The sequence below is a fragment of the Rhinolophus sinicus genome, chromosome 2, assembly GCF_057876585.1.
Source record: "Rhinolophus sinicus isolate RSI-liver-muscle chromosome 2, RSI-T2T, whole genome shotgun sequence".
Lineage (NCBI taxonomy): Eukaryota > Metazoa > Chordata > Mammalia > Chiroptera > Rhinolophidae > Rhinolophus > Rhinolophus sinicus.
The window spans coordinates 188,726,443-188,751,183 of record NC_142502.1 but is presented as its reverse complement, the minus strand read 5'-3'; the positions used below and the strand labels follow the sequence as shown (position 1 = coordinate 188,751,183).

General features: G+C 40.1%; 1 long non-coding RNA gene across 2 annotated transcripts; it reads left to right on the top strand.

The window, feature by feature from the left end:
* Nucleotides 1-993: 993 nt before the first annotated feature.
* Nucleotides 994-24,510, top strand: LOC148758980 (uncharacterized). Of its 2 annotated transcripts, none has more exons than XR_016019894.1 (4): nt 994-3,563; nt 16,094-16,234; nt 19,627-19,728; nt 23,229-24,510. It is a non-coding gene; the product is annotated as an uncharacterized LOC148758980 (long non-coding RNA). The 2 variants fall into 2 exon arrangements; XR_016019893.1 differs by having other exon boundaries at nt 19,627-19,746.
* Nucleotides 24,511-24,741: the final 231 nt, after the last annotated feature.

The following is a 24,741-nucleotide window of genomic DNA, read 5'->3' as shown; positions in this document are numbered from 1 at the left end:
TCCAAATAGTATTATAAATGTTGGCTATTGTATCTTAAAAAGTCCCTTAAGTGTTCTGTCTTTTTTTCTAATTTCACAGTCTATGTTCATGATTTTGTTACCTCTTGCCAGTAAGTTCTTCTACAATGCTTTCCTACTGGGTCTCTCTGTCTCTACACCCCCTTTTGTCTTTCCAAAAACAGTATAAACCCCTTTTCTGTAAATCAATATCATTCTCATGCATTTTAGTCCTTAAAAAATCTTCCAGAAATTCCCATTGCATATAGATTTTTTAAGCTTGGTATTTGGTTTTCTACGACCCCCACTTCCCCAAGGAAAGATGGGGCTAAACATTAGAGAGCCCGGAATTCTTGAGACTCACAGCCAATCTTCATCTTCTGTCCTCCTCTGTGCCTGTGTGTGTGTGTTAACTTCTCTTTTAAGTTGTCCCACTCTCGCTCTGCAGTTTGAGATAATAACAAGATGTTAACCTTGTTGGACACTTTACAGCTCTTTTATTTGAGTTATTATTTTCCCTGTGAGCTTCTGAGTCTTCAAAAGTCAGGACTGACGTCTCATTCATCACATGCAGATGTTATGACTTATAGCGCCTTACATGTTATCCTGTATAAAACAGGTGCTAGGAAAACTTTGAAATGGAATTAGCTGCCTGTAGTTTATAGCTAAAATAAAGTAAAGGAATCACTAACAGTTTTCAGTCCTTCACATGTGACTTCTGTTTTTCACATGTGTACATTTTCACCTTAGAAGTATACATAAAAATATCACCTTTCATCTGTGTGAAGTAGTCTCTTCAAGAAAGAAAAATAGTGCAGCCGACTGAGACATGCACCTTGGAGCCAGGTTACCTGTTTCTGCAAGGCTTTGGCTCAATGGTGTGGGTCAGTGCCAAGTGCTTTTTCTTCATTAGATCTCATCCTCACAGCACCTCCCCCCCCCCAAAAAAAAAAAAAAAAAAAGGTACGGTTACTGCTCTTATTTTATAAATAAGGATTTTGAGGCTCATAAAAGTTGAGTGGATTCCCCAAAACTAGAAAAGCTGTAGATAAAATGGCCGAGTGTTTATTTTGCTACTCCTTGTGGTTCTTTCTTGGCTGTTCTTCCCAATGCTCTCTGTTGGGAAGGCGTCCAGTTCTGAGTGTCTCATGGTCCGCGTTTGTGGAATCCTCAGAGGTTCCTGCTAGGACATCCATACAGTACCTTCCTCTGATGTCGGCGATTTCTGCCCTGGCTGACCTCTAGCCAATTCCCAGCGTTCCTGCACAGGCAGTTTCCCCTCCTGGGGAGGCATCCCTCTTGGGCATGTTTCCCTCCATGCTACGAACACTCAGCTCTCTCTCCTGCTGTCCTTTCAGGTCTTGGAAAGCTCATCCATCCTTGTCCTCTGAGAGCCACAGGCTGCTGCAAGGCTGTCATCTCTCCTCCCTCTGACAGTGAGGGCTCCTCCTGCCAGCTCCTCATTTTGAGGCTTCTTTAGATGAGGGGCAGACCCCAAACTTTGTGTCCCCAAACTTCAGAAGACAGCTGTCCAGCTGTCCCGGAACGCTCTTCTATAGCACTGAGAACAACTGTACATTTCTACAGGTCTGTCAAGGGTTATGTCACTAGAAGACATCACTTCATGGATCTCAATTTACTTAGCTTTAAAATGGGGAAAATAAATAGTAAAACCTACTTTATAAACTTGTGAAGATTGAATCAATTCATGGAAAACATTTGGAAGATATCAAGAACGTGGCAAACATTTCAAATGTGTTGTTGTTGTTGTTATTATTACCTGTGCGTGGTGTCTTCAGGTTCCCTCATTTGGAGTGAAGAAGCAGGCACCGCCCTCCCTTTTCCCTGTAATAGAACGTCCTGTCTTCCTGTAAGTTCCTTTCAAGTAAACCTCTTCAGTGTGACAGTACAGTTCATTATATAGTACAAACCCCATAGTCTTATGTTTGCTGCTTCAGCCTGGCTACCTTACCGCACGTCCTGTAGGATGGTATACAGCTCCCCCTGGAAAGCTGACGTGCTCATGACTCACCAGTCTCAGCTCTGAGGCCTTAGCTGAAACTCCAGGATACTTGGATGCCTTTTGCATCATTCTGTAAGGAGCAGCGTGATTTCTTGCGCTTGTCCAGAGGGGTGGTGATGTGGGCCAGGCAGGCCGTGGCATCTGGGGACACTTTCTCATTTAGCTCTGATGGCACTGAATGCCAGTCTCTTCTTTTCTAGACCACTGTCTTGCATTCAGGTGAACCTGTATTTTAATGGAAACATAGAGGAATAAGTGCATTCTCTAAATAACTGCTGCTTAACCGAAGTCTTCAAGGCCAATGCCATGTCTGGAAGCATTTGCTGTCTGCCCACAAGACAGTATCCAGTCAAGTAATGGAAGCAAGATGTTAACTCATGAGAAGGAAATTGCTACATAATTTGGAATGTGTTCTATTATTGAGCACTGTTAGAAAAACCATCTCAGATGGTGTAGTAGGTGGAATAATGGCACCCATACCCTAATCCCTGAAATCTGTCAATATGTTACCTCACGTAGGAACTTTGCAGACGTGACTGAGAGAATGGTCCTTGGGATGGGGAGGTTATCCTGATTATCCAGGCGAGACCAATCTAATTCTGTGAGCTCTCTACCAGCTGGGGTGAGGGTCAGAAGGAGACGTGACTGTAACGAATGACAAGAGAGCGTTGGTGATGGCGGGAGTGGCCCATGAGCCCAGGAACCGGGGGCCTCTGGAGGTTGGAAAAAGCAAGTAAATGGGCTGCCCCCTAGGGCTTCTGATTTCATCCTGGTGAGACTCAGGTGGGCTGCTAACCTGCAGAGTGGTAGGAAAACACATTTCTGTTGTGTTTAGCCAACAAGTGTGTGGTAATTTGTTGCAGCAGCAATAGAACATGAATGAGACTTTTGATACCTGGAAGTGAGGCGCTGCTGTAACAAGTACCTAAAAATGGGAAGTTGCTTTGCCATTGGCCAGTGGATAGAAGCTGGAAAAATTCTGAGGAGAATGAGAGAAAAGCTCAGATTGCCATGAACAGGCTGTTAGTAGAAATATGGAATTTCACAGTTTTGATGGAGAGGGCTCAGGGGAACTGTGGAGCATGGGAGAGAAAATCTAAATCATCATAGATAACACCTAAGTTGTCATGAAATGTGAAACTGTGTTCTGCAGTTATACGGGGAGCAGAACTTTTAAATGATGAAATTTGACAGCTGAGGTGATTTTCAAGCAAAGTGTGAAAGGTACAGTATGTTGTTTTCCTGCTGCTATTGTTAAAATGTGAGAGAAAAGTGATAAATTGTATGAATAACTTTTTAACAAAGTGGACCCAGGACTTGATGATTTGAGAAATTCCTAGATTATCCAGATTGCAAAAGATTCTAAAATATTGCAAAGTAGAAATAAAGTAGATAAATTCTATACAAGACACATATAAAAGCCAACCAATTTTGTATTTTAGAGGCCAAGAAATCAATGATCACCCAATGAAGGAATTGCAGGGTTATCGGAGATGTGATCACCAGTCTTCAGACAATCTACGTCCTGTTCCAAAGTGCAGAGGTATGTACAAGTTTATCCTACTTTTATTGATGAATTATTTCAAGCTTGGATGAAATAGATATTCAGGTGACAGTTTAGATGTTACCAAATAATTATTAACCTGTTTGGAGCATGAAAATGGTGTATGTAAGTATCCCAGGCACTGTCTTGGGCTTTAGAGAGTCCTCATGATTTTATTAGGTAGGGATCCAGTGGTTATAAACATCCTGCAGCTGAAGAGAGGCTAAACAACTCAGCCAGATTACACATCTATGTGGTTGGAAGAAAAAAATAACTGGAAAGTAACTCAGTTTATTCTAGAAAGAATACAGAGGTCTGAGAGCAAAATAAAACAAAGAAAACAAACAATGTGGTACAAAGAGGAAATGATAGATGAATTTCACTTTTGAATATAAATCAATATTCTTAAAACATGACTACATATAAATTGAAGAGAACACTTACAGAGAAAATAACTAAGGACAATACATCAATAAGTCAATTAAGAAAAGTTGAATGCTCATTTCAATGCAAATTGAGAAGGATTTCCGTGAAGTTTGAAACTCACTGTTTATTTTATCAGTAAAAGAAAACGCATTTTTGCTGTGATAAAACATCTATTTCAAACTGAAAGCCTACATTATACTTAATTGTGGTGCAACCCAGGCAGGACTGGTGAGACCTCAAAATCAGGGTACACACTGTCACCACCGTTTTTTAATGTTGATCTGGAAATGGTCGCCAACTTGCTCAAAAACTTTAAAAATGTCTTTACCCACTGACTCAAGTATTGTACATCCAGCTGGAAGTTTTTTCCCAAAAGAATTGACCTTAAATTTAGAAGTAAAGCTTAGTGAGCAGTCAGTATTAGTCTTTCTTGTCTCTTTAATGCCGGACCACTGAGCACATTGTATTCAGATGACTTATTTGAATATTTATCTCCCCACTGCAGCAAGCTAACTGAGGAGAGGGATACTTCTGTGTTTATCATCAGTGGGGAGTGGTCGTAGATCACATCTTCTAGCTCTGTGTACTGAGTAAAATTAGAAATGCTCAACACTACAATATTCTTACAATTACGAAAAACTGGGCACCACCAAATTACGCAAATATTGGCAGTGCTACATACACTGTGGTGCATCTCCTCCTTGAACTATTAAATTACATTCAAGACAAAACGCTAGTTGCGAAATAGTGTAACCTAAATAGGCACGTGATATGTTGTAACCATGCAAACTGGAAGAAAATACATTGAAATGTTAACAGTGGTTGTCATTGTTTGTTGTGATATGGGCGACTTATTTTTCCTAATTCTCTATGCTTTCCAACTATACTTTAATGATCGTGTTTACATTGTTTAGATAGGGAAAGAATCAGCATTTAAAAATAACAAGGGCGAGTTCTATCTTTTTCCTATTTACTCTTTAAATGCTGTATGTGACAGATTAAAGAAATGGTCTCTATAATTAAAACACAACGTTGTTAGTATATGTGAAAGTCTAAGATGTGGGTAATTTGCTGCATTCACTAAAAGGGATTTCACATATGGTGTAATTTTGTGCCTACTGCAAAAATAAAATATGAAATATTTTGTTTGCTGTAATAAAGGGACTGATTATATACATGTAATAAAAGCAGTGATCAAACAGATATTATTTTATAAAGCGACTAAAAGATAGTCACGTGAAGATTTAAGAAGAGAATACTTACTGTACGTAGGTGGGTGACATTGTACTTGACAGCTATGACTCTAGTTTTTGTTTCCATATAACTCGATCCCTCATCGAATCTACAGAAAATGCAGAGGAAATATTTAGAACTTAGGTTTTAAAGACACAGCACATGTCTGTCATGTCCATTTTATGGAATCATTTTCTGCAGATTTATGACATTCCAAGGTCACGTGTGACTTTTGTAAGAATTTAAGATGTGTTCCTCTAGAAAGAATTTTGACCCAAAGACATGATGATATTTTAAAATCAACTTTCAAAATGATTTTCTTTGATGAAAAAGTAGGATTTTCTTATATGTTACTAACTCAAAATACTATGGCCAGTACAGTGGTTATGTAATATTTGGAAAGAACCTTTTGAGAATCGATCACCTGTAGAACAGCTGTCTAAATAGCTCTCATCTTATGAGAAGAAATTAGCTTCCATTAGCTTTTCTTTGCTTCTTGGATTTCTCTGAAAAATTCTAGCTTTGCAGTGGGGATGCGTTTTTGTAAGTGTGGGGAACAGTTACCATATTTTCTGGAAAAATGGCAAAGACAGTCATTAACAATGTGAAAAGTAACAGCGTGCATGGGGCAGACTTCCAGTTGCCCGTCTCGCATGCCTCCTCCCCTTTACTGGTGGGCCCCTGAGACAGTCACAGCCCTGCCTCATCTGTGCCTTGCCTGCAGCGCCAGGCGGGCATGCCACGTTTCAGGGTGGCAGAGCAGAAAGACAAAGGAAGCTGGGTCCCTGCAGCATGTGGAGAGGCAGACCCGGGTCTCAACCCCTGTACTGTTTTCACAAGAGAGAAATAAATGGCCGTCTGAGCTCATCAGTGATAGAGGACTTGGTACTAGGACATAAATTGAAGGTAAAATATGAGTGTGCATAGGGGCGGAGGCGGGCTTGTACTCGTTGTTAAGTGCCTGAAAGCACATAAATTGGAAGCTTACCACATTTTAGAAAAATCTACTACCACGTAAAACCAGAGCCTGGTCTTTAAGAGCCTGTGAAACCTGGAGTCCCTGGGCCTGCACTGATAGGACATACGGAGGGGCACTGGGAACCACAGAGGGCCAGCTGGGGTCCTTCATCTGGGAGGAGAACCTCCGGCTTTCAGGTGAGCTAACCGCGGTGTCCCCTATTCTCTGATGTCCCGACAAGGAGTGCTGAGTGAATCCCGTGTCCCCTCTCCCACTGCCACTTTTAACGCCCTGATCCCGCTCCTTCTCCGCTATGGGGCGTTGGATGTACTGGGGCAAAATCACATCGTCTTTGGGTTTACACATCCCTGAGCTGCAAGGAGCTGCTTCTAAACTTCACCTTCCACAATGTGCTTCAAACCATAAAGTTCCCATAAAGTATAGCACATCAGAAATGTCCTTCAAAATGACTTTTCAGGAACTGAGCAGTAAGCTCCACTTTCTTTTGAAGTGGCACGATTCCTACTTATTTGGAAATGGCATAGTCACTAGCAGTACAAGGTGCAGGCATGCGTGGCTCCTCAACGGGCCAGGTCAGCGGTACTGGCAGCAGCTGCAGGGACCTGAACCCTCTGCTGAGCACCCAGTGTCCCTTGGCTTATGTCAAGTACCACCCAAGCGTATCCTGGGCCATCACTCCTATCTTAGAGATGAGAGAGCTGAGGCCCAGGAAAGGGGATATAACCTGGCCAAGCTCCTGCAAGGTTTTCCACCTTGGGCTGACCTAATGTGCTTTGAAATGTTCAGAAGAGGGAAAATGTTACATTTTCCTCAGCTGTGATGGCACCAAATTGCCCCGGGATCTGTGAGCTGGATAGACAGCGTCACCGTCTCTCTTCTGAGCACTTGCCGTGTAGACTTGTTCCAGAACTGGCTGCGTCTTTTTATGAGAGCACATTGTTTTGGAAAAGACACAAACCTAGGTCATTAACTCCTAATGGCAGTTCGGAAACCCAGCTCTCCTCCTAATTGTTCAGGAACAGGAATAGGTAGCTGGTTAAATGAATTATGTATATTTTATAAGGCATAGCCATTAACAACATTTCATGAGACTGTGGAGTGACATTAAATTCACTTATGATCAAGTATAAGTGGAAACACTGATGTCACTATAAATTGGTAAATCATTTCCCTCTTTTTATTTGGAAATATGTAAATAAATATGTAGAGGGATAAACAGCAGAAAAGTCAATGGTGACCCTCATTCAGAATGGGAGAATTTATGTGACTTCTAATTTTTTTCTTCATCTTGCTTTATTTTCTAAATTTCTATGAAAAACACGTTTCTAATGAGAAAAATGTCATTTATTTGGAAAAACAATACAAGCTCTTTGAAAAAATGTGAAATGAGAAGGAAAATATGAAGAAAGGAATACATATCCCCACATCATGTTACCTAGAGGAAACTTGTGGAACGTTTTGATGGCCGGCTTGGGCCATGTCTCTGTGGTAGCCTCACTGGTCTTTTATAAATGCGGTTACACGGCAATTGCTTTTCTGTAACTCATTTTCACTCAACAACAAACTGAGAAACTCTGCATTTGTCAATAAAGTAATTATATAGTCAATTTTATTAGCCCCTATGGCATGTAACATTAAGGAATTTCCTTGCCCCACGCTGTGCCCCCCGACCCCGGGGTCCTGTGTCCGGAAGAGGACTTCCCATGGCACCTGGCTGTGAAAATCAGCTCGGACTCTGCTTCGTCAGCCTCTCTTACTTCGTCTATCAGCAGCAGTTAGCATGGATGACCACTAATGTATCCTTATTGTTTTTGCTTCAATTCCAGGACACCAGTGGCTCCAGACTTCTAGTTGTCTCACTAACATCAATTCTTTTGGTAGATACACCTGCTTAGTCTTTTGTTCTTGTTCCTCCTCAAGAATGACACAAGGCTCAGTGCTTAATCCTCTTCAGCACTAATTTTCTTAGTGGTCGATTTCATCTCATTCCTTCAAATACCACCTAGGTGCTGATTGTCCATACATTTGACCACCAAGTTAGACCTCTCCTCTGAACGGAAGACATACCCAGCTGCCCACACAACTGTGCTGTCTGGATAACAGGCGTCCCCAGATCAGTAACTTCAAAACACCTTGTTGCCCACCTCATGCCTTGCTTCTCCATAGCTTTCCCAATGTTGGTAGATGAGAACTCAACTTCTGGTTGTTCAAGCCAAGTGTTTTTCCGTGAACTTTGTTCTTTCTTCACACCAGACCTCAATGCATCAGCTCATCTGGTCAGCTCTTCTTTAAACATGGAATGTACCCAGAGTCCGCCCACCGGCTCACTGCCTGCTGCACATCGCAACGACAGTCACGTTTGCTCTCGGTTCTTTTATTGCAACAGCCGCTTTCTCTCCTGCCCCTATTGCCCCCAGTTTTCTCTCCCACTGAGCAGCCAGAACAGCTCAACATTCACATCAGGACAGGCCAGCCTTCTGCTCTCAACTCTATAAATCGTTGTTCTTGCCACGTAGTGGAGAGCTGAAAATATTTAGATGGTCTTAAAAGTTCCTCCATGATCTATGCTAACTCCTTCTTACATCGATGGCCTCGCTCACATTCCTCTTGAGAAGAAGTGTACAAGGAAGGTCTCTAGTCATCAGTCAGTTCTTCTGACACAAGATTAAGAAGGTGCCAGACAAGGACCATAGCCAGATTCAATAATTTACTTCTCTAAGGGGACAAGGCAACTGAGAATCTTTGGTTGAGGATTTGTATAGATTGCTTTTGCAAGGACAACCTAGGGCTATAATTTTTATTATGATACATTAATCCAAATAAAATAAAATTTCATGCATCCATCTGAAAATCACACTTGTTTCCCCTTATGTTGCCAGATGTTATTGCTTCTGAATATCACATCTAAGCTGTCTTCATACGTCATCACCCTAAAGCAAATGGGTTACAATGATGGTACAGACTTCTAAGTGTGCCTGCCCCACAGCAAATCATCGGTGGACAGCATAAACTGCCGAACAAGTTCTTCCATGCTCAGAATGTCACTGGAGCTCAGTATCAGATTCTTTCTTGATGCGTGAGTAAGAGATGGATACCTGTAAACATGTCTGAACTATCCCCATCCAGGCTCAGATGAAGACCGTCTTTTTAAAAATAAATGCTGGGCTTTATGCCGTAACACGTTTGATGTGGCTCAGATGATGATTTATTAGACAAAGAAGATTCTTTGGATGCTGTTTTCTTTTCACTAAAAGGTCACTCACAAGAGATAGTCCCTTGCCGGGATCATAAAATAAAATCAGGTGGACTCACTATAAGTAAGGTCCTGGAACTGGAGTCCCCATTAGATTCCAGAACGTAGACCTTTCAATGCACACTTCCTGGGAAATCATGAGAGCCACAAAGTAAAGAAAATAGTTCCCTGCAATGGTTTTCTGAGTTGAATGTCTTCGACAAATGAAAAGACAGTCCGCGTAGGAAGTCTACATCTGACCACAGGCTGTAAGTGATTTTCAGGTGCACCGAACACACCACCGAGTCAGTGTGACAGGATGGGCAGCAACGAGTGCTGCTTAAGCAAAAGAGCTCCCGAAATATGAGCAAGTACCTCCTTTGCCACCAAGAACCAGTGAACTTCAGGAAAGCGCCTGATGTACATGGCTGCTTAAAACATGGACCGTGTCATTCTGACATTTGGGTTCTTGTGTCAGACTGGTGTGGACTTTCACATCTTTTTTTCATTTCTTTGGTTTTTATAATATTTCAATGGTTGTTTTAGCATTACATTAATCATACTAGCTTACTGGAGTAATAAAAAGTGTAATATTCTTTAGACCAGTTTAATTGTTACTCTGGGTGCTAATCAAGAATTGTTGTCATCATTGAATTGGCAGTAAGTTTAAATAGACTATAAAGCATTCCATATGATCCCAGCATTTTAATTAACTTGGTTTCTGTTGTCTGGGGGATGTACATTGATTTAATTCTATGAACACATAACTAATTTAACTTTTTCTAGCATATGATGATAGAAAGCTGAAAAGGATTGATATACTGACTTTTCTCTTCTTTTCAATTACACATTCATGATTTTGGTTCAAGGTCCAGTTAATTGATGCATAGATTCTAGCAGCTGGCTCTAAACTGGATTTTCACAAAGTATGTGTTCACCAATGCCTCTTGCATAATGTCTCCATCTAAATAGGTCACTGTCTAAAATCCTTGACCTATGTCCCTATCATTCCGACTATGACAGAAAAGATTTTCCACAGTCTGATTCATACATGCTTTTCTGATTTCATTTCTTACCACTCCCTTCTTGTATTGTGAGGTTCCATACCATTTGCACATCCCTTAATAATCCGCTTTCTCTCATATTTAGTGTTTTGAAAATACTACTCCCATTTCCTGAGATTCCTTAGTCTACAAACTCCTAGGCTTGAGCCTAACCACCAAATTTATACATGTCTTTACCTGACTAAATACTAATCAAACTTCAGCATTCAGCTCAAATGTCACTTCCTCCAGGAAGACGTCTTTGGTGGCTAAGTCTCATTCCTCCTGGTTACCACAGAAATTTGTTCGCCCATTTACAATGCCAATGTGCTTCCTTCAATACATTTTAAAACACTTAATGCTGAGTAATTTCCTATTTATCTTGGAATTGCTGGCGAATCTGAAACCTGACACATAATTGGCACTCAAAAAACATTTTTTGAATAAATAAAGATTATTCCATACACCAATTCAAGAAACATAAATACAGTGGGACCTCAGGTTTTGAATGTCTCCATTGACAAACATTTCGGTTTATGAATGCCGTAAATTTTATGGATCTATGGTATCATTAGATGGTAAAATTCATCCTAAATTGGCAGTTTTAGGGGTTGATTTTAAAGGTCTGGAACGGATTAATACATTTTGCATTACTTTCTATGGGGAAACGGTGCCTCGGTTTTTGAACTTTTCAGAACTCGAACGGTTTATGTTAGAAAACCAAGGTACCACTGTAATTATTGAGTAAATACATCAAACTTTTGTATAAAGGAAATTTATTACAGAAGTTTTATAAGCATACAGACTTCTTTGACGATTATGATATAATTTATTAAAAGGCATTCTATTTTTCCATCAGTGTAAAATCACATAATGAGAGAACCAGGCTTTCTCTTATGGCCATTACCTGGTAGCGTGTATTCATCTGACCTTCTTACTTAGGTTAGATACAATGCATAGAGCAGGGACTTTAAAACACTGGAGTGCAAAGAAGGAAGACTGGGCATGAGGGGTCAAATTTCAGAGGGAAATAAAAACCCTGTAAAACTACTCATACTTTCTGTTGCTTTTTTTTGCTCCTTAGGGTCTTAGACAATTTGCCTTACATGGAATAAAAGCCAAATTAAAACCACCATCCAGGATCTGGCAACAGTCTCACTCAGCTGGGGAGAGAGAACTTTTATTTTGGGTTTTTCTAAGAGGTAGAAAGCTGAGGTAGAAGGTAGAGAAAAAGAGATAAGTGAAGCCCAGTTAGATCTACAGGCATTTGATGACTTCAACTCTAGCTGTGGTCAGAGGAAAACTCCCTTAACAAGTATTTAACTCTCTTAATAAGTAACAATAAGAATAAAAGCAGCATCTGGGGTGTAAAGAGATGAACAAAAATGTTCAACAGTCTTAGTGCTATGGAGCAAAGTTTGGAGTTTAAGGAAGGTCATAATGGAGGGTCCCCGGTAAATGTTCCAGACGATCTGTTGAAACCCTGGAAATCCTATGTTCCAGGGAGAAATCTATGGCACAGGAGTAAGGGTTCTGCAGAGAAAACTCCAGTCATAGCAAACCCTAAAACTCACCTCTACTGGATCAGTGGGACCTCCATATTGTTTGCCTGTAAAGGAAATAAAATTTTACTTAGAAAACACATCATTTAGTACCTATACAATCTTTCACATACAGTATTTGAAACTCAGAAAATTAATCACCAGACCTACAAAAAGACAAGACCAAATGACTGAAAACAGAGACAGAAGAAGGAAATCACCAAAACAATAGAAACAGATCCAAAACTTTTAAAATAGGAACTTTAGAATAATATGCTTACTATATTAAAAAGAGAAAAAAAAAGAAAAATGTGAAAAGAACTTGAATCAATGATAGTCAAATAGAAATTCTAGAACTGAAAACTGGGTGACTAAAATGAAAAAAATAAACATTAAAGGACATAAAAATTACTCAGAAGAAATGTCCAGATTGCAGCATATATATAGAGATAAATGTGGATATAAAATGCAACAAAAGTGTGTAATAAACCCATGGGGCATGGTAAAAAGTTGTAATTTATATATATATATATATATATATATATATATATATATATATATATATATATATATAAATTAAAATTCAAGAAAAAAAAGAGAAAGGAATTGGGAAAGAAGCAATATTTGAAGAAATATTACATGAGATTTTTCATAAGCTGAAAAATGCATATGTCACAGATTCAAGAACCTATATAGAACAAAAAATTGTAAATATATTTATATTTAAAAGGTAAAACAGTCAAGCTTCTACAGACAAAAATATTTTCATGATATTGGAATAGGCAAAATTTCTTAAACAAAACACAAAAACACTAACAAGACAATTATTGAAATATTAGATTTCATTAAAATTAAAAACTTTTTAAAAATCAAGATTACATGAGAAGGGGGAAAGGCAAGCCAGAGAGTAGGAATTATGTAAAATACAATTCCTTAACAGAAACTTTATCCAAATTATAAAAACATCTAATTCCAGTCAGGAAATGACAGTCAACTCCACAATATTTAGGCAAATGACTTGAACAAAGTATATCTATGTGGAAAAAATGCATATGAAGATGTCTTTACATCAGTAGTCATCAGAGGAAAGCAAAATAAAGCCATGAGATACTAACATACCTACCCATCCACCAGATGGATAAATTAAAAATAAAGACAAAAATAAAACATGGAAGAAATACTAAACCTTGCAATATCAAGTGTTGGTCAGAATCTGGAGCAATTAGAATATTCATACATTGCTGGTGGTAGACTATATCAGTATAACCATTTTCACAAGACATTTTGTTAGTATTTATTAAGCTGAACATATGCCTTTTCCATAATCTAGCACTTCTTCTTGGTATATCACTAACTGCAGTGCGTATGTATGTGCAAAAAAATTTTAAAAAGGAACATACAAGAATGTTTGCAGCAGCTGCATTTATAAAAGACCATGCTAAAAAAACAAAAACAAAAACAAAATGTCCATTACCCTCAGAATGTATAAATAATGATGTGCATTTATGGAATGAAAAAGAACAAACCTACAATATGCAACAGCATACATAAATTTCACAGTAAAAAATTTGAAGGAGAGAATCCATTATTCTATAGAAGAACATACAGGGTATGATTGCATTCATATGAAACTTAAAAACAAGTAAAATTAACCAGTGGTGATAAAAGTCAGAATAGTCGTTACCTTGGGGAAGGGATGTTGGCTGAAAAGAAGCTTTTGGACTGTTGTGATAGTCTATATCTTGGTCTCAGTTATTGTTAGACAGTTATGTACATTTGGAAAACATCACCAAATTGCATACCTAAGGTTTTTAGACTTTATTGCATGTATCTTATAGGTCAGCATCTATCTATCTGTCTGTCTGTCTGTCTGTCTGTCTGTCTGTCTGTCTATGCAAGATAACATATATGTTGTGTCATTGGAATTAACCCCTGGTCGTTTGCAAAAGGTGAATAAATTCACAGACTCAGCCTGAAATGAGGAAAGCAAGGAAGTAAGTTTATTCAAGAAGAAAGATGCCAGTATAGAAGTTGCCAGGGCAGACAACTGCACCTAATGTTAGGTTCGCTTTTTCTTATATAGGAAAGAGTAGGTAAATTTCCTTACAGCAGGCGACGTGATGTATAGACTGAGGTCATTTGATTGACATATGTTGGTTATGTAACTAGTTTCTTTCTGCGCATGTTCTTACCTAGAATGCACACAGAAACCCCCCCCTCCCTGGGAGCGGGGAAGAAGGGGAACAGCCTTGATGTTCATTTTATTTTAATTGCATTATAATGAGGCTGGAGTTCAATTTACGGACAGGTTTTAATAGTTTGCGCACGTGTGAGAAACCAGTTAATACCAGTTGGGTCTTATCTCCTCTCTTTAGGAGAAGTGTTTGGACATCTTAGATTTATTTCTAGGGGATGCAGGCCTGGCAGCCCCCCTTCAGGCTCACTGTTATTAACCCCTTTCTGCCTCATCAACATATAACTGTGTAGGGGACTGAGAAGTAATCTTCTGGGCTTGGTCATTAGCCGGCTTAAATGGGCCACTCTTCCTTTGTACACGTGACCAAGTGCCTTTCGGTCAATATGGCACTCGGTCCCTTGGGAGCCCCTCTTCAGTTTCTGGGTGCCTCCCAGCCCAGTGCTCTCGGGGCTCTGCCCTGGGCAAGGGTTCACACGTGAGATAATCCCTTTCTTTCATCCATCTTGGATGAAGTTCATCATAACCACAGCTGGTTACATGATGGAAATGGAGACTAAAAGAGTTGAAATGTTTTTCTCACTGCAAGTCAGTAGGATAAGACAATATTGAAGTTCAGTTTATAGTAGGCTCTTTCATTACCTATTTTGCTTGAAAGTGGAATAATACAAAGGAAAATGTGATTGCTTGCCTCCTCTCCTCCTGACCTGACTTTCTTGTGCAAGAACAGGGCACCTATTCAATTAGGCAGACTCTTCTGTGACTCATTTCTCTGCCTTCAAGCTCAGGCACCATTGGGATTGATGCTTTTTTTTTTTCTTTTCTTTTTCCTTTTAGACCTTTTCTATGGTGGAATTTTTTTCCTACTAACTAATATTTTATCAGTGAGCATTAATTCCCTTTTAAATATATCTTGAAATATTTGCTACTTTCTTTACAACACAGTATTTTTGAAATATATACATCTCTGATGTTACAAAAGATGCTAATAGAATAAAGTCATTTGTTTTACAAGCAAATATTCAAAATTGTGTTATATTGGTTCACTAAAAGATACTTCTGCTCTGTAAAAATGAGAACTAAATTGATTTGATAGAATTAAGCAATAAAGGAAAGGCTTATCCTTGGTAGTTAACCCTGATAGTTATTAACTGCTAAGAAATACCCTGCCCTTGGGCCTTAATTGCTATGTGAAAAATGTAAAGTAATTATTATGGTGTACAGTGAAAATCTAAAAAATGTTCAACTTCCATTTCCCAGGGACGTGTTATTCTTAACCTATTGATTTCCTACCAATTAAGAGAGATAGTACTACGTTATTATTGTATCTTTCCTTAGAAACTACTAAAACTATTTTGGAAAGCATAAGTATTTGTATGAGCTATTCCTTAAAGGCACTTTTGGATTAAAAATTGAGGAATACAAACAAACTATAGTTTTGTCATAATTTTTTCATAGTTATAAAATAATACTCATGGGACACATAGGAAAATCATGGAGAAGATAAACTACTTGAAACCCATACTGTTAATATTTTGTTGAATTTTCTTCTATTTATGAATGTACATTTATTTAACATGTCAGGAATCAAAACTTATAAATGTCTTAACCTATCTTTTTCACTTATTTTTATGTATTGTATATTTTCTTATACCATTAAAATTATTTCCGAGCTTCCTTTTAATGACTTCTGTTTCACACAATAGAAGAGGGACAAGTTAAGTGACTTTCTATGAGAGAGCGTTTAGAATTTCCAATGTTTCCAGGATGAAAATAGTTAAAAACCATATGTTTTAGGCACTACATTATAGTCATTTACTTTCTGGACACATGCTCTCCATGCAGAAACCTTTTCCCACTTTTTCTTGGTTATCTGTTACAGTGCAAAGGGTGTGGCGAGCTCGCGTGGCCTCCATGTCCTTTGTGAAGGGGGCAGGAGTCATTTGCTCAAACTGAGGCACCGCAGGGACGTGTGTGCAGTGAGACTCGCACCAGCGCCGTGTGGAACATCACCGTGAGGAAGGTGAGCCATCTCGCCCGCCCGGAGCAGGTACAGGCTCCTCCCGGCCGTCACCAGGGCCCTGAGGCCAGGCCCTGAGGCCACGTCAGGAGGCCACCACACTGGCCTGTAGACTCCAGTGAGGCGTGTGTCTTTGAGGTGGGGGCATGTGCGCGCTGGGAAATGAGGAATCGAGACAGGCTAATTTCCGGGCAGGTCTAAGTACTAATGGCTGTTTTAAGAAAGAGAAGAGAAATTGTAGTTGCTACAATGTCTGTCCACAAAACAGAATCAATTTCTGCACTGCTCTGTACTGTGTATAAACCAACGAGAAAGAAAAGCCTGGAAGGTGATCCGCATGGATGTGGCACGTGCTGGAGACAGCTGACTGATTCACGCCCCAGGCCTCACGAGAATGGAGCTGACCGCCTTCGTTGGGACGGGATTGTGTCCTTCCTGTCATCCTCCCTGCTGTTCCCTCTCCTAGGCCCGTAGCACCAGTGCTGAGATGAGGAGAGTTGGCACACCAGGTTGGTTGCTGTTGAACATCCTGCATTTCTGCCACGTTCTGCTAAGTGTAGTACTGTTTTAACGCCCGCACCAATGGGAAGCTTTGGCTGGCCCTCATTCTCTCATGATACTACTGCTCAGTCATGGGGCCAGCGAATACACGCCACGTCCATGCTGGACAGGATCACGCCAGAGAGGTCATGCCCCTTCATCTGGAGCCCCTCGAGCAAGCAATGATGGCCGATGACCTTGGCAGTGAGGACTGAGGCTCCGTAGTTGGGCTCGTGCGAGTTTAGGCAATTCACACACGGAAGCAGTCCCTTCATACATCAAAGTGAAGGTGATTTCACTTACCCACAGTCACAGTCAGTCATCCAGAGCTGGTCGCTGAACGTTAGCCTGCCTCCCACGGCAAGTGATGTGAAACCTACATTGGTCACACTGGCAAATTTAGTGCCTGGTGGTGCACAGACGGTGCAAAATAAATATTTATTCAATGAATGGTAAGTGAGCGAACAAACGTTTAACAGTCAAAGCTCCTTTCATTACCACAACTTGGCCCTTTGATGGAACCCTGAAGAGTGGCCATGGGAGAAATATACCTTGGAATTCTTTTAGAGAAAGCCTTTGAAATCTAAACAACTGTCATCTAGGAAAGGCAAAATTACTGGGAAATTTTCTTCCTGAGAAAGAAGAGAGACCTTTCCATCACGTGGAATCTTTACAGTGTGAGAGGCTGTTGGTTCACTGCCCTTGATGCTGGCTATAAAATAGGAACTAAACCCTGGTGATCCATCCGCGGTACATTGAATGAAATTTGAACACCTCTCCTTTTAAAAGTATTATTCCAGTGTTCCACTCAGCTTGAAAGGAAAGTATGTTCTTTGCTTTTAGGCTTTAGATATAAATACGCATACATGTGAACAATCTTTACAATTATATTATTAAAATCTCCTTGATTTTTGTCTATTTGATTTTTCCAAGACTGAGAGTGGTGTGATAATATCAGGTATTAATGCTGGGTTTCCACCAGCATTTCCTTGAACTTCCCCCGCACCCCCCGCCCCAAGAATTTGCCTTAAATATTTCCAGGTAAAACTGAATGGAATATAAATGTTTATAGGAGCTTTTCAATTGCATCTTTCATCAATAAAAAGGATTGTTTACTCATTCTTTTACCTAAAACCTCACTTTGCTTTTCAATAATATTGCTACATCTGGTTTTAAAAAATTTACATTCACACAGCGTATCTATTTGCATTTGCCCATGTTTTAACATTGGTTGGACTTTTTTTTACCTAATCCAATTTTCCCATAATGTGTTTTATTTAAAATAATTTCAATGACAGGTAAAGCTGACCTTCCTTTTAGACGTTGTTATTCTAAAACACGTTGTTTTTAGCCTAATATACTGATAACTTTGCTTTCAAAATATTGCTTTTTGTATGTGTTATCTTTTATATATATTTTTTACTCTGGCAATTTGGAGGTCAATAAATCTTTTAAAAACGTATAGTGCTTTGCCTTAGTCAGTATTTTGGGGTGACACGTGACCCAAATGTTACTTGAACGAGCTCGGGTATGATGCAGACTGTGGGCGGGACGAACACGCTGTGAAAGGACAGTGTTGGTACAGGGCCTCACAGGTGACACGGTGACATGAGGACTCTGGCTCCATTTCTTGTCTGCCTCTCAGTGTGTGGCTGCATCCTGGCAGGCAGGCTTCTTCCACGGGTCACAGGTCTCCTGTTTCACTGCTGCAGGAGGGCGACCTCTTCTCTGCTCCAGCTAAAGAGGGGAGCCCAGGGGATGGTTTTATTCAGCTCAGCTGGGTCATATATCCGTTCTTCCCAGAATAACTGGGGTTGGGCTGTGGGGTGCGGGGAATTGCTCAGGAATGTTTGTCCTAGTCTCTCATCAGTCATTTGCTGTTTTCATATTTTACTGAATCGATTGCGTATGGTATCGTTTGCATTATGCTCTATGGCTGACTTCATTCTTTCTAAAACCCCTGCTCCTTTGTCAGTGATGTGTACGTTTGTGATGCCATTGTTTTATTTACTGGTTGACTGGAGTACATAGTCAATATGCTCAATAGGAAAATAATCTTTTTTTTTTTTTTTTTTGAGTCCTGTCTGGGATTATAGTGGTCTATGGGCAAATCATTTTCTTCAAAACTCTGTAGCTATGGCTAAGTTGTTTTCTGTCATTTAATTCATGAAGTAGAAATCCTAAGCCAGTCTAATGTGTTCTAGTTATTTTTCTTAATAAGTAAACGTTGAAATCTGTGCTGCTCTTCAGAAGTATAAGCAAAGAAGTGTTCTGCAAAGGTCTAGCAAAACCAGGGCAATCTCTACTCACTGTCAGGAGAGGCGGACGGGCTCCGTTTATGCAGCCAACTCTCCCACAGCCCTCCGTATCAGTGTCTACTCAACCATGTTATGTAACAAACACATGCACACGCACACACACATGCACATGCATGTACATGCACACACGTGCACACATACACACACACACTTATTTTCTGTAACACTGAGAAACATTCCCTATGAATAGAGCAGTGGGTCTTCTCCTTGGGTCTTCTTTCAGTTCAGATTGACCTGTTTTGTATTGGGGTGGTTTTAACTTTTTAAATTCTTGCCCTTTAAAAGTCTTTAAAATTTGTGCCACACAGTGGCAGAACTGAACGTGCCCTTTCTCAGCTAGCTTGGTTCCTGAGGAGTGGAAATTCAGAAGCTTGGTCCTGCTCTAGAGTTTCAAAGCAATGTAGGGGCTCTTGTGCAAGCATGTGTATAATCCTGAGAAAAAGGATGATGCCTGAAGAACAGAAACAAGTGTCAAGCTGTCATCCCACCTTTGCTTCTTCCATTGTCACCTTCTTTTCTCTCTCATTCTTTTCACAGTCCTCAACTTTTCCCCGGAAAACTCCAGTGTTGAAAGAAGTAGCAACAGTTCATGTGCTGCCAGCAGCGAAGGACAGATGTAGGCTGCGTTCTAGGCGACACGTAAGGGCCTGTGAAGTGGTAAGCCCCCGGAGAGCTGTGAAGTGACCGGACTTAGGCAGCAGTCCAGTCCAGCTGCTTCTCTATGAGATGACAGAGGGAAGCAAGGGCACTGGGAGGGGGACAGTTAGGAAGATGCTTCAGTTGTCCAGGGGCCAGGAGAGGGTGTCTTGGACTGGGATATGGTCCAGGGATTGACAAGGAACAGATGGGTTAGGGGAGGATTTTAAAGGCAGAGCCAAAATTTTCGCCGTTGTGTTGACTATGAAGTGTGAGAAAGAGAGACAGCTGACTGAATTTTTGACCTGAGCAATTGTAGGAATAGAATTGCTAAGATGGGAACTGCAAGAAGTGATCATTTGGAGGGAGGGATCAAAAGGGCACATTAAAAAAAAAAAGCTTTTTAGAGGCGGGAAAGAAGGAACTGGAAATATGGCGATAAGGAAATAGTAGCTGGTGTCAGCAGAATACATATAGGCAGAATCTGTGCCAAGTTTTTTCATATGGGTCATTAAATTCTCATGAAAAAACATGTGGGCAAGATATTACTCTTCGCAACTCACAACATGCTCAAATGCAGTGATGGTGTCTCACTAAGAGATGATGGTTTAATTTCTTCCTTCTCTCACCTCATCACAGCTTGTTGGCTGCACCCTGTGCAGGGGACTGCTCGCCTCCTACCACACACGTTAGTTTAAATTTCCTGCAAAACATCAGAAAAGCAATGCTTCTCTACAGTTTCTTAATCAAGGAATCTTTTCATGAGATTCTTTCAAACGGATCACATTTGCATTATTAATTTAAATTGAATACATTTTTTTTTTTAAAGAAAAAGAAATGGGGATGGTGTTAGTGTGAATCTGGCTGATACACACAAGAAGCAATCAATCAGTGGCAAAGGTCAAGGATGCTTTGTTGGCCTGGGAGGTCAGGGGTGGGCCAGTGTAGTAAGACCAGCAGAGTGGTGTCCAGAGTGGGCAGGCAGATATTCCTAGCACTGAAGTAGAGATGGGGCTGATTACCTGCTGGCCAGTTGGGCTCTGGAAACCTCATCCTAATCAATGCCATCCATCAGCAGTCTTCTGTTTATTAAGTTTTCCTCACGAGGTGGTCAATTTGTCTTATTGCTTTCCCTTAGCAATTGCTGAAGAAGGCTATTAGGCACTCATCTCTAGCTACTTATAATCGAAGCTGTCTTTTTCTGCTTTTAAAATAACTTTGTAATATAAATTAATAAATACCCAGTAGAGTGTATCTTGAAAATGCAAAAAATGTAGAGAATTTTTGTTTCCATTCACCCATGTTTCCATAAGAAGAGATAACTTCTGTTATTTTGTGACTATGCTTTCTAGTTTTTCTTTCTTCGGGCTTTAAAGTTTAGAACTGAATTCAGACTGCTTCTATCATAAGTTTTTTACTTACTGCAACATAACCGTTTCCTAAATTTAATAAAAATACTTATAAATATCAATTTAAATGATCACTATGATTACACCACATGGGTGTGCCACTGTCTTAATGATTTGACTTTTAGAAGACATTTTTATTATTTTTTCCTCATTCCCATTATGAATAAGCTGAGCTGCAATCATTTTTCCTGACTGGTATTTGCATATCACCTTGTAAAATTATTTTGCTTAATGCAAATGGTTCTGTCTAGTACCTAAAAGCCCTGAACTCTAAAATGTGAATTTTTCACCTAGAACTCTTCTCTAAGCCCAATTATCAGGTGAGTTTGCTTCCCTACTGTCCCCTCTTGCATTCTCCGGGCGATGCCAGATGGGACTCGCAGTTTGTCCAGCTGCAGCGTGTGTCCCCACCTCATTCATACCTGTTCACTCCCAGGTTGCCTATCGCAGGAAATTGTACCACCGTCCATCCATCTAGTTGCTCAGTTCAAAATTATAGGCACCCATCAGTTTAATCAACTCCATGTATTCAACATTTAATCACAGAATATTTTTAAGTAAAGGGAACGTTGGAATATGTTTTAATTATGTATTATAACTAGAAAAAAATTAGACCTAATTTGACCCATTCATTTTACCAATGAGAGAGACTCGATGATTTGCAGGTAGGTTAATGTTTATTTACCTGTAATCAAAAGGCTGTGTGATGAAAATATTGTAGGGTTGGCCTCTGATCCACTATTGGGGGAAAGAGGAACTTTGTACCATGATTTTATTTCACAACAATGTATGTGATTTGAAATGTTGATTTGAATCTTAACTGCTTTCTTGTGCTTGTCCATAAGAACTATAAAGCTGAAGAGCCATACTTCCCAGATAAGTTGCTTTGAGTGGCTCAGTCACCACCATCTAACTACTCCTATGAACTTGGGCCAACTTTCATTCCTTATGTACTGGTGATGACTTTAAAATGCCAACCATCATATCCTGATTCATTAAAACAGGTTCTTTGGTTTCACCAAACAGCATGTCTTTCTTTATCTTTGGCAATCTAATTTTGATTAAAGTACTATGCCACAACCTATTTTTATGTCTGAGTCTGAACTCGCTCTGTAGCTTACCACTAAATTCTCAAAGATAAATGATATAATTCCATCATCAGACTTAATGACAATGTGCACATATAACAATTTTATTTGCAATAAAAGTAATCCTTTAATTTGAGAAACATTGAATCTTCACAAGTAATATACATATATGAACAGATTTCCTCATACCTTCTGAATGAGTTGCTTCTTTGTTGAATTTTAGTCTTTCATCGTTGCATATGAGTTGTCCTCAAGGCATGTGTTCTCTTAAAGCCTGGACATCTGTGCTGGAACACCATGATTTTAATGAAAATAATAGAGTGAGGGCATCATGAACTTTCTGTGGCCCAGAGTTACTGCTTTTCTCTTTGCTGTTTATCCAAGAGAATTTCAACTTTCCCTCACTCCATTTCGGAATGACCTCTTTCTGGCAGTTGTGAGTAATGGAGAACATACTGAGCTGGACGTCAAAAGACCAGCGTGATTACGGACCTGTGTTTGTAGACTCCTCAAAGATCCTAAAAGGAATACGATGAGTGGAGCATAAACCCCTCAAATATTCAACAAAAAGTTTTTTTTGGTTTCACACACAATTTAGTGATTTACCTTCAGGAATAATTTTTTTTTGTTGCAACTATTTGAAATATTTTTTCTTTAACGTATTCATCCCTTTAATAGTGGATTCTATACAACAGAACCCATTATTAGTAAATTGAAATTTACTGAGCAGTCTCAGTGTGCTAGGATTTGTTAAATAAGACCAAACATATGGCTGTGGAAAAAGAGCCAAAAATTTTAAGTGGTAATCAATACGAAATGTCAAAGAGTGAAGCTCCAGTTAATCTCTGAGGGGAAAAGGGCTGGATACAGGATAACTTCAGGTTTTGAGTCCTGGCTTCCATCTCTGTTTACTGAAGCCACGCAGCCCTGGGGTTTATAGTGTGGCTTGGTGAGCGCCAGTGTCCCACGTGTCTCTCCATGTTTGCTCTCATCCTCTTCCTTCCAGGTCTCAGGAGGACCTGAATCCTGGTGTCCGTCAGATGTGGTCCCTTAGCATCCTAGGGGCTCCGCGGGGCCATGTGCTCAGCAGCGACTCCATCACTCGACTTCAGCCAACGGCTCACCTCCTTGCTTCTGGCCTGGAATCTCAGGCCTTCTTCTCACTGTTCTCTTGAGGATCACTGCTTGGCACTTCCACCATACACAAGCAGACCTTCGGGATGTTATCCTCTCCTCCTCGATTTTGAAGTAAGTTCCTGACTCTATGAAGCCACACGCAGTCGCTTGCCTTCCTGTTTGTTGAAGCACTCGGTCAGGCCACACCTGCCACAGTAATGTCTGCCCGCGTGGCTGGCCATGAAACTCTGCAGCACATTCACTGCCAGCAAAGGGGACTAAGGTGGCCGTTCTCACCCACCCTGTGATTGCAGGACAGCCCGCTCGTTCTTCTTGGGAGGGGAGCAAGACTGCCTCCATCCTTTATCTCACCACAGAGTCTCAACGCAAGACGGGGAGTGCACTCCTGTGAAGGCTGTAGTCAGACCGAGTACACCGTCTTCCAGTTGCCTGTCCACGAAGGTCCGTCTTTGCCCATCAGGGAGAGGGAGGGGGGTTGTTTCCTTTCCCTGGATCTTGGTCTTTACTTTTTTTTTATTGTATTGGGTGTTTCCACCTTGAGGATGATGTCTGCCCCCGCCCCAAAGGTTTTTATGGAAATCCTCATCTTGGCGGTGCTTTCAGCAGATATGCTGAGAAGGAAGAGCAACTCCTTGATTTTTAAGATCACAAAGCAAAATGCAGTTTCAAAGAATGAGTTCCATAAATAAAATAAATGGCAGAATAAGTCTTGGTGAGGTTATTTACAACCATGAAAGGTTTGAGACATGTAAATTCTTTTGATGCATAAATACGTACCAGGAATTCCAACCAAACATCCGGCCTAAGCATGACCCCAGCACGTGATGTCCTCTCATTTCTCTTCACTGTGACAGCCTACAGTGAGGGGAGAATTGGATAGACACACATTCACAGTTCTGATATAGTCATAGATCTGTGACTCTGGGCAAGTGATTGTTTTATATTTACAATGGGCCATAATAAGAGGATTACTGTGAGGATTACATGTGATGATATATGTGTAATGCAGTGGCTGGCATGTTGTAAGTTCTGTGACGATTATTAAATACTGATTTGAAACCTGTCCCTCAAAATCTCCCCTAACCCATTTATCATTTCACATTATACTTAGTCCTGCTATAAATAACAAAACAAAAAAAAAATTATTTAGAAAGTAAATGAGGTCTCCATATTTAAATGGAGCCCAACAACTCCATCATCCGATTCACTTTGTTTTGAAGACATTTAGAAGAATTGATGCTTAAAGAAAAATACCTGATATTTATCTCCTACTCACTTTCAGTTAAATAAATGCATGTATCTGGTCAATATTGCTCTTGAACACTTGGTTTAAATTTTCTTTAGTTTATACCACCTATAATAAAACCTCTAGGTTTTTTACT